Source organism: Sapajus apella, unplaced genomic scaffold (genome assembly GCF_009761245.1).
Source record: "Sapajus apella isolate SASKATOON/1434 unplaced genomic scaffold, GSC_monkey_1.0 scaffold6, whole genome shotgun sequence".
In the NCBI taxonomy this organism is placed as follows: Eukaryota; Metazoa; Chordata; class Mammalia; order Primates; family Cebidae; genus Sapajus; species Sapajus apella.
The window spans coordinates 52108889-52125709 of record NW_022436946.1 but is presented as its reverse complement, the minus strand read 5'-3'; the positions used below and the strand labels follow the sequence as shown (position 1 = coordinate 52125709).

The following is a 16821-nucleotide window of genomic DNA, read 5'->3' as shown; positions in this document are numbered from 1 at the left end:
TCAACCCCATAGAGAAAAATCAAATCAGATCAGTTATTTTGCCTCAAGTATAGTTAAGTTCATCATTTTTGCCGAGGTTATACTAGTAATGCAATATACCATGGAAGAATCTAATATTCAGCCCAGGGTAGAGATTGGGTATGCCAGAGGATTAGTGTCAGGGTGCTTTATAGAAGTGAAACTTGATGGACAGTCTGGAGACAGATCTACAGAATCTCATTAAATTGCTGAATTGTTCATTACGGAGCATTCTCACTGTAATAAAGTGCTCATTGACTTTGACAAATCCCCATCCCATGTCTTAAAGAAGAAGAGTGAAGCGAAGGGCGTTGGGGAGGAGAAAGGAAACTGGCACAAGGTAGGACAGGCAATAGAAAACTGGATGGAGGGGGGAGGGCAATTTGATTAATATGTGCAACTGGTAACTTAGGTGAGAGCACGGTAAACACACACACTTACGCAGGTGGTCTACTATCTACTGATAGATAATGTAATCGGGGACCGTCCCATTTTGGTGAAAAGTCTAATTTTCATTATTCACCAGACTTCATGCAGTCTGGCTCTGAAGACCTGTCATAAGAAACTTCAAATTATATTCACTGAACAAACTCTTTTTTACTTTTTCCTGCTATGCCTTACCCAGGCCCTTTCCTTGACAAAATGTGTGGCATGCAGGCCACAGTAATCATTCTGTGGATCCATGAACCTGTAAAATACCCCAAGATGATGCCTTGTAACTATTTTTTGTTTTTTTTTTTCCATCTGACCTTTTTAAGCTTTTTTCTGAGTTTTTTCTCACAAAGTCTTCTTGGTCCCTCCTAGACAAATTTTTGTCCCTTCCATAGTCTGAAATTACTTGATCTGTTGGTTAATTTCACTCTATATTTAGAGGTAACATAGAGACTTGTACACATACATACCTTAGATGGATAAGGACATAGAAGTTCCCTAAAATATATTGTTTTAAGAAAAATTTAGTTCAATTCAGCTTAACAGTTTGGTTTTATGTTTCAAGGCGAGGAATTTATCAGGTTCCAGATAAAAGACACCAGATTGGTTATTGGGTTCAAAGAAAAGAGACTAAAACTGAACAAATCAGCTGAAATGAAAATATGGGACGTGAGGTCACTGGCATTTGTGACCTAGCAAATCTCTATAAGTTTGATTTTGCTTTTAGACTTTAGTTCCCAATTAGAATTTCATTTCAGTAGGGCCCTGTTAAATATCTTCTGTTAGATTTTGCATATATTTTCAAACTGCTGAGCCAGGATCTTGCCATAGGAGCTGGGGAGTGCAAGAAGTGGGGAGATGTTGGTCAAAGGGCACAAAACTTTCAGTTAGAAGATAAACAAGTTCTGGAGATCTAATGTACAGCATGGGTTCCAGGGATTTGTTAATTAATTTGATTGCGGTAATCATTTCCCAATGTATTGCCTATCAAATCATCATATTGTGAACCTTGAATATATATAATCCTTAACTGTCAGTAAAATATTTTTATATAAATAAGGCAAAACATGGCAAGTTTTCATAAAAAAAAAAAAAAACTTAGAACAACACAGTGAAATAATTCCATATCGTTCTTATGATTGGACCTGTTTTCATTTTCATAGGAAGTGCTGACTCATCTCTGTTTTCAGGGACATGCATTTCCTGCCTCTTCTGCCTTTAGGTTCTCTTTCGCCAGAGTGAGAGATTACTGTTTTCCATGGGAGTACAGCTTATAGAAAAAGCCTGAATATAACATCAATTCTTCTACACACTAGCATAGGGAGAAAGTATGGCTCCCCACCCATCAATATGTGCTCAGTATCTACTAAATGCCCCAAAGTATGCTAGAGTGGAAGGAAGGCAGAGGACAGTCCTGCTAACTCCATTCCCCTCTCCCAGGCCTCCTCCCAAATGGAGAGAAGCCATAAGTATGATTTTAAACCATAAGTACAGCTCTCCAATTTTTATTTTATCTCCAAAGTAGCAGAAATAAGATACATATTTTAAAATGAAATAAAATAGCTTGTGGAAATACAAATGAGTATTTCTTGACCACCTGTTACATGTTAGGCATTGTGTTGAGAGCTAGATTCTGGGGTAAAATGTTTTACAAAAATATTCAATAGTTAGGTTAGAGAAATTTATTTCATCCTTATCTCTGAATGCGAAGTTTTGTTTTCCTTTAATTATTTGTTTATAACTGTTTCTTACTTTTAGTGAAAGGACTTATTATTTTGTAAGAACAGTAATTTTCTGGCTTGGCACGGTGGCTCATGCCTGTAATCCCAGCACTTTGGGAGGCCAAGGCGGGTGGATCACCTGAGATCCAGAATTTGAGACCAGCCTGGCCAACATGGTAAAACTCCATGTCCACTAAAAATACAAAAATTAGTTTGGTGTGGTGGCAGTCACCTGTAATCCCAGCTACTCTGGAGGCTGAGGCAGGGGAGTCACTTGAACTGGGAGGAAGAGATTGCAGTGAGTGGAGATTGCGCCACTATACTCTAGCCGGGATGATACAGCAAAACTCTGTCTCAAAACAAAAAACAAAAAAAGAACAGTACTTTTCTTACTTTATTAACCTTGGAGTTGAGGACACTTCTTACTTGTATTTTGAGTCTTACTTTGCCTGGACTTCAGTAGATACTAAGACCAAAAAATTCACTGGTTATGTAAGTGACATCAAACAAGGCGAAACGTGAGTGACATCAAACAAGGCAAGAGCTCAGCAGGGAGGGTTTCGTTTATTCTATTATTCTATTCTATTCTGTTATTGACATTACTTTTAATGGCAAAGACCGCTATTACTTTTGCGCCAACCTAATAGTTACGTCTCACTTTAGTGCGGCAAAGAGGGACCATGTCACCGGATTTGGGGCTGAGGCAATCCTGTTCATATTTGTCCGCAATTGTCCATCCCTAGAGGCAGAGGCTGTGCCGTAGTGTTTGCATTACCCACTGCCATGTTCTCTTGCACTCTATTAATAATTAATAAAAACAATAATGTAGAGTTTTCATATTAAAATGTTTTGAATGGATAATAAGATATCCTCTTTTCCTACGTAAGACTGGATTTATTCTAAGAAAATTCATACAGAAAATGAGTTTGGCCTTTTAAAGACTTCATTTTTCCATATTTTTTGTTGGAAATTTGCTTCCCTAAGTCATACTCTTAATAACACATTTATTTTATATCTCGAGAGACATAAACCGCATATTGTTTAGTCAACAATCTCAAATACAGTGGTTTTTTGAGACGTACCTCCTGGGCTTTTATGTGTACCACAGAATCAGCCATATTACAGTTTGAATTAATCATTTTCTTCAGAAGGAGTCCCAGAAGTGAACCCAAACAAAAGCTACTATCCCTTTATAGTTGGAAAGGAGAGGACACTAGTGATGCACTCAGCTTTCATCTTTTATCTCTTCGATAATAAATTGACCCAAATGTACCTCTGGCCAGGAAGAAGCAAAGACTTTAAATAGTACTATATGTCAAACAATACTATTAAAATACTTTTAATTTGAATATCATATCACAGTTTTGAGAATGTGTCTGCATTTATTATTGCTTTGTTCTCCTGTAGTACAAAAGGAGAAACTGAGGTAACATATCTAGGAATCAAATTCATGTCTTCTAATTCTTGAGCTCTGTCTACTTTGGTCCATAGCTTCTAAATTTGTAATAGAAGCTCAGAAATACTCAGGCAACGGGCACAGAGGTGCATCCAGTTAACCCTAGGACTTTAACAGGTATTAAGAAGGGCTTGATTAGCTGGGCACAGTGGCTCATGTCTGTAATCCTATCACTTTGAGAGGTGGAGGTAGGTCGATCATTTGAGCCTAGAAATTTGAGACCAGCCTGTGCAACATAGTGGAACCCCTCTCTCTATGAAAATATTAGCTAGGCATGATGGCATGCACCTGTAGTCCCAGCTACCCAAAGAGGAGGTTTACCTGAGCCCAAGAAGTTGAGGTTGCAGTCAGCCATGATTGTGCCACTGCTCTCCAGCTGGGCAGCAGAGTGAGACCCTGTCTCAAAAAAAAAAAAAGATCATTCTAGTTCCCTTGAGTAGAACGCTGATTGAACAAATCATGGCCTCTGTGACTGCCTCTGTGTCTGTGTCATTTTGCTAATTCTAATTCTGTTGGATGACATGTGCCTCATTTATTCTTTCATTCATTCCAAGTAGTTATTGAGTGCCTGCTCTGCTCAACTGTGTCCTGTGGGGTACTACTATTGCCTACCATATGATGGGGGCTGGACAGTCAGTAACGGGAAGAACCAACAGGGTCCTGCTGTCATGGGCCTGACAGTTTCTGATGTGGGGCTTTCTGCTTACTGCTCTTTCCCACCTGCCCAGTTCCTTCCCAGTGGGGACTGACCAAATAGTGTAATTATTTATTTACCAAATGGGTACACGTTGAAACAATATGGGTACAATGGAGATGACATGCTTTTGACTGGATGTTTCAATATCACCCAGTGACCCAGTGTCCCTTCGCCTTTTGTCCAATGTTTTGCACATTGTTAACTCTCACTCACTGTATGCACCCTCTAAACAGCGTCACAAACCTTTGCCAATCCATGCAATGAAGTCCAAACCTCAAACAAATCAGGCTGTGGGTAAATATTTAATCAAAAAAGTCTACAAGCAGTGTTCACATCTTAATATTTGAATCTTGGTAACTAGAAATGGAATAAAATATAAAAACTTTTATCCCCAAACAAAATTATAATTTTTCATTGTGTTCCTGCCCTTCTTCAATTCTCTTTCATACATGCATGTGTTGTTACTATTATTTTCCCAGACAGCTACTTTATGGGTATCTTCATGATATCCGCTATTTTTTAAACTTACCATTTCTTAAGCTCATCAAATTCATGCCCATAGTCCCAGCTTACAAATTTGTACCACTTCTTAATTTTCTTTCTGAAACTTCTTATAGTTTTTCCCAACTACGTTCAGTTTTTTTCTACAAATGTGATGGTGATAGCTCCATTTCCTTCTTCTTAGATGTTAGTGAAGAGAATAAATGGTGACTCCTTTGCATCCCAAAAAGTGTTATGCCCAGAGGATATTTTATCCTTTGAGGGCTCCCAACTGGACATGAAATAATGCTGCTATGTCAGGGACTGGTGCTCCTGGTTGCCAGAGCATATATTTCGTCTTTCCTCCTGATCTACAACTGGCTAACTCCTCTGGGAGGATGCATTCCCCAGTAGCTTGACTTGTGGCTTTGCTCTTGTTTGTCTGGGCTATATGCCTTTGCGAGACACGTGACATGTTCATTTCTGAGGGGCTTTGCTTCAGCTAATCCTCAGTGCTAGAGCTGTGTGTTGCTGAGTAGCTGTAAGGGGCAGTGATTATCAGAAATTACAGGAGACTCAACTTGTATTCATATGCTGCTGTTCTCATGAGTGAATAGTTTTTTCTTTCTTTTTTTAAATAATGAGCACAACAGAACAAGGTGATTTATGAGATATGACATATTTATGTTCACTGCTTCTAATTTTCATTGTGATTCATGTTGTTTCCAGACTGATATTTTGTTGTTGGCTGCTGTGAGAAGGAAAAAGATGACTGGAGAATATTACTTATGCATTGGTGGCCTGCAATAATAGTGCTGCTACCTGGGTTATCAGGGATTTAAAAATAAAACCCAACTATAAGCCATATATGAGGTAGAAACCCTGAGGCTAGCATAGAAGTCCATCAATAATAATACCAACAATAATTCTTTACAAGCCTAGAGAGCTTTACATTTTAAAGCATTTCACACACATAATTTCTCTTGAGTCTCTCATCAGCCTTGTTAAGGTTGATAAGGCAAGTATGATCCAAATTTTAACTAGTGGGAAAACTAAAGCTTCCAGAAGTTCAATAGTTGACTCACTTCACAGCATAAGTTTCAATGGAGGTCTCACTGTGTTCTCTTGAAATACACCAACTCTGTAAGAAAACAGAACCTCAAAGTACCTTATACATCTTCTCATAAGTCAAAGGTTTTTATATACTTCTCTATAATGAGTGAGCCAGAAGTAGACATTTTCTAATAAATTACCAGTTTTCATTTTCACCTGTGAGACTTTGCAGAAAGTTGCAAAATTATCTCCAATAAAGTGGTACAGGAAAGTGTTGCCGAGGGTCTATTTTGATTAGAGGCTAGAAGACTGGGGCTCTGGATGGTTTGATAAGGAAGAAAACATAGAGAATTCTGGCAGAGGGAGGGAACCACCTTTTATTCCTTCAAAGTACACAATGGTATAGTATAAAGCAGGAAATGAAAGCCAATAAGGGAGGAGCTCTTTAAAATCTGACCAAGGGACATAAATTAGAGTAAAAAAGAGCCAGGAGTACCATTATTTCTAGTGCAGTGACACAGACTGCGTGGGAAAAAGTCTGTAGGCTGTTGTCCCTATTCAGGACCAGAGTTTGGATGGAATAAATGGAAATGATTGATCATTGCATCTTCATTTTATGCCCAATATATTGAAATTTTAGATATGCAGCACAAATTGACAGTTGAGTGATGGCTTAGATAAGGAGTTTAATAAAGAGGGTGAAAGATACAAATTTCTTGAAATTGATAAATGTTAGTCTCTTTCCAACAAAAACGATCCTGTGAGTCCGTTTTCTTCCATTTTAGGCCAGTTGAATGGCAATGATGCTCATGCTAATTGGCTGTGTCAAACCAGAGATTTGCTATTCTGGGTGTTCTAAGGGAGAGGATCTAGACTTACTTGTAAAGTGGTACGGATGCTCTAGATTTACTTACATTCAAAAGAGATGTCAGGAGAAGCCTCAACATTTAGTTGACTACTGACTCCTTAGAAGTGCTTCTCCTACCCTTGCCTCCAAAACTTCTGCTCCAAGGAAAAATGAAGACCACCTTGGCTCAGCACACCTGGAGGAAAAACGTGGCCATTCTGAGATCCTAATCAGGAGAAGCATTCAGACATCATTCTTAGGATTTTTTTGATGCTCATAATACAGAGCTATGCATTCTCCATGGTGAGGATCCAACCCTTCGTCTGACCACCTCCTCCTTGTTACGTGTGGTGGTATGTTGAAGAACTGCAAACCTATTTTGATATTCCGGTAGAGAAACCATAACCAGGAAGATAAATTCGCTCAGGAAAAAAAAAGTCAATGATGGATTCTAAAGTTAGATATCAAAGATTTTGTGCATTGTTCTCCTTTGTCTATTGGAAGAGTTACAAGTCAGTATAGGTAAGTGGCACGGTATTACTTATGCTTCAAGAACAGAAGCTAAAGAGAGCCCCATGCACCAGAGGCTAAGTGCACATATCTTCTTTGTGTGTGTTCTTGTTGATGAGAAATGCCCACACGCTACCTTCTCTGGCCACACAAGGAAATCAGGTAATTAAAGGAGTGATGGATGGTGCGCTAAAGTTTAAACGTTTTAGGAGGACCTATCTTATTAACACTTTAAAACAAGTGAGCATAATATCATTAATTTTGATTAATTCATTTGCTCCTAATATAGCTTTTAATTTGTAATTCTATGTGAATTACAATGTAATTTGGCATTAATTATACTAAATTGACTATAAGTCAGCCAATCACAATGGGAAATTACTCACAGCCGAAACTAAAACTAAACCTCTCCCTCCAGAAAGGACGATGCTTAGGAGGCAAATACACTTTAGGCATCCCTCTCCTTGGCAGTGAGAATGACATTGGACCTGCTGAGGACTGTAATAAATTCCTTATTCTGCCCACTGCTGGTACTATGTACTCTTTGGAGTGAAGCCCCATATAAATCCAATAAAATGTAAATAATAAAGTAAACAAAGGGGTTGATTTATCAGGCTTGCCAGGACCCCTGAAGAATCTTTTTGCTCTTCTCATCTCATGTAAGATTTAGGCAATGTAGCGGGGCTGTGTAGTGCTTTAGAATGATTAATTCCATATCCCTTGGATTCTGGGAGTTAGAATAGGCACTTACCCAAACTGGCCTGCTTCTCGTCTTCATGCTCTGTGAAACAGCCAGGAAATCCTGTTTTCAACCCCACATGTAGTCAGTATCCCGAAGCCACTCCTATTTGACCTATACACAAACTGCCTTCTGGGCAGAAGGAAGTCATGCCTTAAAAGGCCAACACCACACTGAGAGAACTAAACCCTCAGGAGATGATGGAGCATGTGTCATTCATTGATAAACCTTGTGGAAGGTGCCCGGGAGCACACAAGAAGTGAAGTGATCCGCTGAAGAATGCAGCACTTGAGAAAGTGTGGGAGAGCAAAGATGGATTTTGGAAAATACATGTGTTTGAACCATTTCCCAGATACCTTGTTTTGAGAGCTGTCTTCTGAAAAACAAAAACTTTGAGATTTTGCAGAAAATCATATGAAAGATTTGGCAATATTCTGCTTGAAGTACATTTACATGCAGGTACAACTACATGAATTTTGTGCATTCATGGTGAACAAATGACTCATAAAATGAGATCTGGTTCTGAGGCAACAAATTTTGCTAAATATTGCATGGAAAATTGAAGGCTGTTATTTTATAAGGCTTCTTTTTACCTTAGTAGTTATATACCCCATCTCACCATTTTCACACACAATCTAGCTAATAAAATGGCTTCAGTTTTATATAAAAATTTTGAGTAAAAAGGTTGAAAACTACCCTAGATTCTGAGCCAACAGCCACCCTGTCCTCTGTCTCTTACACATATGCCAGTGGATTCACACAGTACACAACTTGAGGGTTGACACACACATGCACACACACATACTAGATGCATATTAATCTTTGCAGCTAAAAAGCTTTCCTTTGTTTTGCTGCACTGACCTAAATCATAATACTCCCATGATTGGCTCATTGGCCTCAGCATTAAAGAAAACAGAAGGTAGAAGCTTATCTTTACCACTCCCAGTGTATATTCCATTAATCACTAAACTTTTTAAGGATGTTAATGCCAATAGTTTGTTAACAGAAGCACCTATATAGATGCAGCTTTATGGTGTTTCAGTTCTCTCCAAATCCTTTTAATGCCAGATTTAGCCTGGCCTATCACAGAATTTTTTATTCCTTTTCCCCAGATATTCTGTTTGATATCCACATAGGATTGGTGGGTTCCAGTCCCTTTCCTACCATTTGTGGTTCCTATCATAGCATCAAGTTCTTAAGCAAAAACAACTCCTGTTTGAGGCATGCCCTCTGATGGATGAGCTCTTAATAGTCTTACTGCTTTTAGAGAACTGTCAGGATTTTGGGGCAAAGGAACTGATACTGAAGTAAGCGGAGCAGTGAGACTAGGAGAAAACATTTACAGGATAGTCCTGCCCTTGGTTTTATCTTCTCATCATTTAACAGCCAGCAGAATAAATGGGCCTGCTAATGAAACAGCACTAAGAGGTTAGGTCATTGGAAGCCTTTTTAGTCATTTTGTGCTTTTCAAGAGCGAATTTGTTAGAATTATGCTGAATACCCACTTAAAGCCTCAGCTGATAACCCTACCTGTGTTTTATAACTCTGCACTGTCAGAACTCATAATAAGTCAAACATTCTTTCAGTGGTGCTCATAAGGGAGGGAAAAAAACCCCACAAATTTAAGAGTAATTTCAGATTGTAAATGAAAAGGAGAGGCACGACTGTTCATTTGCACCAATCATGCCTTCCTTTCATCTGCTCTGATTAGGCCTGGTGCGGTTTCATCAGACTCCTCCATCACCGAGCTGTCACTCCAGCCGTCTGTTGATTGAAAACAATCAAGGCTCTGATGGCACAATTATTCTGACCCTTTAACTAGAGGCTGCTGTGATAATGAAAGGTTGATTATGATAGTTTGTGCCTCTTTCAGTTTGCCAAGAAGGTTAATTTGGGCATCAGACGGATGTTTAATGGGCGCTTGCTGGCTACACTGAGGTAAATGAGAACGTGCAGTCTTGGATATTGCACGGATATAGTTTGGCTGTCAATCATTGTCATTTGGAGTTTGTGCCTCACACTCTGGAAATCACATTTTATATTTTCCTTGGGATTTAATTTATTCTGTGCCCCGAGGAAGTTCTTTCACTCGGTGACCTTCACAGCAGCTTTCTCTGCCTTTTTTTTTTCTTTTTTCAAATGGAGCTCAAAGGCACAACACATCTAGAAGAGCATTTTTCTTTCATTTTCACTTAAAAATGGAAACTTTAAAAATCCATCCTTATCACTGCCTTCCAATAGAGCAAATGTTTCCATTCTGATTGTGCGGTGGGGAAGTATAAACGACAGGGATACTTTGGCCAGTTTGCTAATGCAGCAGCTCACATAGTTGTTCTGCCCTGTTTCGCACAGTAACAGCAAATGCAGTAAATTCAGAATGGGTACATCTATGGAAGTGAAGGCTCCATTCTATCACTAGCCTGTCTCACAACAGTTTGTTGAATTCCGGCTTCCAAACATAGCACCTTACTCCTTTTACCCTCCTTCTTGGCAAGCATAGGGGAAGGGTTGAGGAAGGAAGACAGATGATACTTGTCTGAGGAAGCACTAAGGTTATTAAAAGTTGCAAATTTCAATTTGTATAAATCCAACACCTAATCTTGTAGCTATTTGAAGTATAGGCTAAAAATGATACAGACATCTAATAATGCTGGTGTTTACAATGTGCAGCTCATATTGTATTATAATGAGCTTTGTATTTCTTTCATGCATACCCTTTAAAAAGAAAAATAGAGGAAAAGAAAAAATAAAGGAAAATCTTTATTTCTGTCACCAAGCTATGCATAGTGGTCTCATCGTATATTAGGCACCGGAGGGCTGGAATTGTTCCACCTTTTTTCTTTGTTGTCTTCATTTTTTTTCTCAATGAACATTCAGCAGCATATTTTTACCTAGCCTGGGACATTTTTTCTCACATGTCAATTGGAAAACAATTAAGTCTATAGATGTTAAAGTGACAGCATCATAATACTTAAAATTTTACTTCAAGTGTTCTATTTTCACATATTTTTTCCTGCTTTCAAAAAACCTTGTTTTTTTTTTAATAGTTAAGAGAGTCATTAGGTGATAATTCAGTCTCACCTGAGAAGGCTCCAAAAATGAATGAAGTCATTGAATCCAGTTGCTGTTTTAATGCAGCTTTTATTCAATGAACAGTTCTGTTTAAAATGTTTATTTAAAAAAGAAATGAGAATAGGATTATGTATATATGGTCTCACAAGATTCCTCACTACAGTATACCACAAATGGTTATAAAATAGTAAAATAGCTCTATAAAATAGTAAAATAGACCTCAAAGATGCTTCATAAAATTATTGCTTAGTTAAGTCTTTTTTTTGTTTAAGCAATGGGAACTGAAAAGATAATTTGGAGAGAAGTCTGTCAATCAAGTCAGTCATTAGATTTTGCTGTTAGAAAGGTAAAGGGAGGTTTAATTTTAATCTTAACTTGTGGAATCTGTGACAATGAATAATTTTATAGATTAACTATGTTTTCAAAGTAATGGAACTCAAACAAAGGTCGCTTCGTCTTAAAGAAAACATAACTCATTCTTTCGAATTGTTTCTGATCTAAGCTTGATTGAGTTCTGAGTTTCCCTGAGTGTGTAGTTTTTACATCAAACTCATCTCCAACACAGAGGGCCTTCTGCTTTTACACACCCGCACGACACGCCTGCCACTATCTTGCTCTTGTACAGACTCAGTCCACCCAGACTGTGCCCCTTAGCAGTGATGTTCCCACGTGGGGCCTCTTGCCCTTCATTGCCTGCCTGTGCTGGCCATGATTCTGCCACCAGGCTGGGCCTGGTCATGGGGCCTAATTTCTTTTGCTCTTCAGCAAGTCCTTCACTGTCTTCAAGGTTCACCTTGCTCTTCCTCCTAACCTGATAAAGAATGTCTCAGGCCTGTGGTTTCCACAGATGGGACTCCCATATTCTTTCATTCAACATTTATGCGTTCTCATTGGAGCTAAAATAGAATCTTTCTCTCACTTATCCTACAGGTTCTCTTTTGTAACAGCTACTACCTTCTACTAATTTCTTCCTCGTCCACAGTCGTCTCTTCCCTCGTGAGTCTTCTGAGACTATCAAGTGGCTGGTTCTCCATCACAGGGCCATGTCTCCACGTCTCTGACTTCTTTGAATGACTGCCACAGGCTGGGCTCTCTAGGCTACTTCTTCTACCCAAACTAAGCCCTGTCCCCTCTCTCTGCTGCTTTGATTCCTTCTATGCTTGATTTGTTTTGAGATTCATCTGACATTCATTGTTTGTAATGATCCTTGTGTAACCCAAACCTTTGATATGACTACCCGGCTGTTGGCCCAAACCTGCTCTGAAATTTCTGTTTGGGGGAAACAAAAATCTGAGATCGTTGTGGAGAAGAGTGTATCTTCTTTGATAAAAATATTCTTTGTATGACCAGCTTGGCCAACACAGTGAGACCCTGTCTCTACTAAAAATGGAAAAGCTAGCTGGGGGCAGTGGTGCACACCTGTAATTCCAGCTACTTGGGAGGCTGAGTTAGAAGAATTGCTTGAACCCAGGAGGCAGAAGTAGCAGTGATTAGAGATCGTGACACTATACTCCAGCCTGAGTGACAGAGTGAGACTCCATCTCAAAAACTGCATATATATATAAAGACACATTTATATTATTTGTATACTGTACATACAGGTGTTACAAGGTAGAAATAGAGGATTCATCGTTCCCTAGTTGTTTATACTATGATGAGATGAAGTTAGAGAATGCAGTATAAAATATGCTCTCTAAACATCAGTAACCAGACTGAAATTCACCTAGTACAGGTAGTCAGTTGTGCCATCACATTCATGTGTATCCTTTGCAGCTCGCCAACAGTGTAGAACCTGGCTCCCCTTCCCCAGTCCTACCAGCTGGCTGGCGGTGTCCTTTGTTCCATCCCCTTGACAGTGGCGTCAGGTCCTGACAGTGTCTAGTCCTGTGCTTCAGTCTGTGGGTTCCTCAGTGCCAATCTCTGCACCCCATGGCTCTAAAAGATGTTTAAAGTGACCTTTGAGTATTCTTTTATTTTTGTTTGGAGGCTGCCAACATTAAATCCTTAAATGCAATTTGGGTACTTCCTGGACATCTAAACTCATCCTAGTACCACTTGTTTGAGGGATTTGACTGTCTCTGTGTCAGTGACCTGGGGCAGCTGCTTGAGCCCTTGAAGTCCATTTGGTCATAATATTAAAGATTTGATTTCAGGTGGGGAGTACATTTGCCAATGAACCTGCTCTTGTGCTCTTGGCTCATTATCATTATTATTATTATTTGGAGACATGGTCTTGCTCTGTTGCCCAGGCTGGATGTGGTGGCACAATCATGGCTTACTGAAGCCTCAAACTCCCAGGCCCAGGTGATCCTCCCACCTCAGACTCAGAAGTAGTTGGGACCACAGGCATGTGCCACCGCAGCCCAGATTTTTTTTTTTTTTTTGGTTGAGACAGGGCCTCCCTATGTTGCCCAAGTTAGTCTTGAACTCCTGGGCTCAAGCAATCCTCCCACCTCGGCCTCCTAAAGTGCTGGGATTACAGGCATGAGCCACTGCATTCAGCCAAGCTCTTTCTTCTTGAATCAATTCATGAAGAAATATTCAAAGGCTTGATGCTCTCAGGGTGCTGTAGGGCATGTTTACAAATTAAACAGTTTTCTTAACCATAAAATGTATAAATGTGCCAGCAACATTTAAAACACCAATGAAATGACAACATAAAAAGATGGTTCTTGTGTGTTTCTGAAAAATCTGTCTACAAAAATTTGCAGGATTCTCCCCCAATTTTGAATTTCATTAGAATATTTTATGGAAATGTATCAAGGCACTCAAAATCAAGACCAAGCCTTGAGTTTTAGGGTATGAATAGAACTTGGAAGTAAATGACAAATAAGAATGTAGGTATATAGTGATTAGAATCTTCTTTCTCACCAAGTTTCTAACATTGTAATGGAAACTTAAGAAATAGAGAAGTGTTTGTAATGGGAGACCAAAGCCAAGTTAAGAAAGTGAGTTATATACTGAGCATTGTCCAAAAACACCTGGGTTTAAGTCTGTCTCTCTCTTTTCATCTATTCATTCATTCATGCTTCTCCAACATTACATTTAACAAAGCCACAAAACTTAAATTACTGAATTAGAATTACTGAGTGCATTTTTGTGAAATACGGTTAATCATAAGAGCTAGTTTATAATCTGTTGTGCTGCCATGCTCTTATTATCACTTCACAATATGTGAAGTATTTACTGCTATGTAGCAAATTCTTATCAACTATAGCAATCTCTCGAAATTTACATCACTGACACACAATGTTGTATTACATAAAAGTGGTGTACATGTGATTGCTTTATCATGAATTCAAAAGGATAATTAAATTGGGGAATACCTTCGTCTCATGGAGGGACATTACCATCATATAAATTCTGTACGTTGTCTAAATATCATAGTTTACCTAGAACCTTCATATATGTTATCACATTCAGTCTTCTGTAGAACCTTATGACATAGGTATTATTATACTTGTTTTACAGATGATAAAATTGAGTATCAGTATGTTGTTTTTTCCTAAGTGCGCAAATACGTTAGGTTGCAGAAACAGGTCTTTTGACATCAAGTCCTATATTACTTTCCTCGTGTCACTTTTACCTCTGTAGTCATATACCAATTTGTGACCCTGGTTATGCATCCTTATTGTAAACAGTAGCTAGGAAACATAAGATCACTCTAGACCTTATTGCCAATGGGATACAGAAGCATTTTCTTCTATTGACCAAATTGATTTTCTCTCATTTTCTGGTGCTGTTCTAACAATATAAGCTGAATATCTCAGTGACCACATGCAAAGTTCCTTCAACATCTATCAGGATATGTTCTAAAAATATGTAGGAGCTAGCATTTTATTTAGAAGTCTCATGTCATCAATCCAGCATCAAGTAATGCTCTGAAGCAATCCCAGCCATCAATGACTAGATGGGTGAATATTGTCTTTTGGTTCAGAGAATATTATATTATCAAACCATTGAAGAGAAATTATAGGGTGTTATTCTATAACTGTACGTGTGTTTTGCTCGAATATGAGGAGAACAAGAATGGGTTTCGTTTTTCCTGCAGTATCATTGGCAAGGGTGATGTTGTTTTTTATTGTCCTGTAGGACATTTTTGTCATCCAAAAGTTTCATATATACTAGATATGGGACGGGAATGGTATATGTACATAAAACTTTTATTTTAGGTTTGGGGTTACATACGAAGGTTTGTTATATAGGTAAACTCATGTCATGAGGGTTTGTACAGATTATTTCATCACCCAAATATTAAGCCTAGTACCCAATAGTTATTTTTTCTGCTCCTCTCCCTCCTCCTGCCTTCCACCATCATGAAGGTGAATTTACATCTACAAGGTAAATAAATATAAATATTACCATTATATATAAATAAACATTTATAAATATAAATATAGCATTGTATTCCCTCATGGAACACATGGTACATTTAAGGATAGTCCAGAGATAAAATATATGTGAACAATTTACTAAAACTTAAATTTATGTGTAAGACTCGTTCTGGGATTCTAACCAATATTACCTTGAAACAGTCACCTTAATAAATTTGAAATTTGTATTCTTTGGCACAAATTTTATTTTATTATTATAAGAGATGATATTATTAAGTCTCATAGTATAATCTGATCAAAGTTGTTCCTAGGGAGACTGACTGTGGTGTAACCCACTCCTCTGCATGTGGCCCCGTTGCATGTGCACTTTCATACCTGCATACATTCATGCAGACCTTTCTGCCAAGCACAGAATTATAGACCAAAAAATGTCACCTTGTTTTTCTGAAGAGATTTATCAAAACTATCTGTGCTACAGAAACCTGTGACTTGGATACTAGATTAATTTTGGTTGCTTCTACCACCTCTAGGAATTTTAGAGAATTCTTCTTTAAAATATTTTTGGTGGATCCATAGGTGACATATATCCTAGAAAAGGAAGAGACTCTCTCATCAACTCATTTATTTTACAGATGAGAGAAAGCAAATAAGTGAGCCAATGTCAGCCATATACTCATGTTGCCCTTTTAATATTGGCTTTTCAAAGATTAGCTTACACTGGTGGCTGAATCTCACAGGTAGAAAGGATATCACAGGTTGTTAACCTCACCTCTTATCTTGATTTTCTCTTCATCTTGATATAAAATTTACCTTTAAAAAAAATCCTCTTTTGTTATTGTTGTAAGACTGAGCAAAGGGACAACTCAGATCACTTTTTGTGTGCGCCGCCCCCCCCCCCAACACAAATATCTGGAACTTACAAGTGGCAGGTCTCAGGGTAGTTTTTGTTGTGATTCTTCCAGTCTGATGTGTTTATTCCCATTTGTGGGAAGGAGACACCTTCGGTTGCAAGGGCTTTTGCTTTTGGAGCCCTGAAGCATGTACTTTAAAAGATATGTTTAAAGATGATTACCAGAGAACAAATCTTATGCCAAAGGTGAACATAATAACATTTACCAATCTTTCAATTTTACAGTTTTAAATGAACAATGAAATAATGTATTATTATCATATGTGATAAACTGAATATTAAAATTCAGCCAGGTTTTTTTTTTCTTACATTATATAAGCCTGGGGCCTTATCAGATTTGATTCCATTGAAATATATTTCTTAGAAGAAAAAATAGCCTATGTGTCTTACATAAGTCTGTAGTCAGCTATAATGGTTAATGTGCAATCTCCCTTGAAAGATCTGTTTTACAAGGAAAATGTTGACACAGTTTTAATTATAGCACTCAGGTGAGCACTGTTGTAATTTTTAATGTTCCTCCATGGTAACATTTTCATTGTTCTGGTAAAGGAA

The 16821-nt window shown here is 38.2% G+C and overlaps 1 protein-coding gene across 11 annotated transcripts in view; it reads left to right on the top strand.

The window, feature by feature from the left end:
- Window positions 1-16821, top strand: part of KLHL32 (kelch like family member 32) — a 203050-nt gene that overhangs the window by 150662 nt on the left and 35567 nt on the right. The window contains exons 1-3 of one of the 11 annotated variants that reach the window (XM_032274405.1): window positions 324-328; window positions 12520-12524; window positions 16283-16288. The exons of the other annotated variants lie outside the window; for them this stretch is intronic. The gene's annotated coding sequence lies outside the window, so the exon portion shown is untranslated. Of the gene's footprint in view, window positions 1-323; window positions 329-12519; window positions 12525-16282; window positions 16289-16821 lie in introns of those variants that run through there. 11 annotated transcript variants of the gene reach the window in all.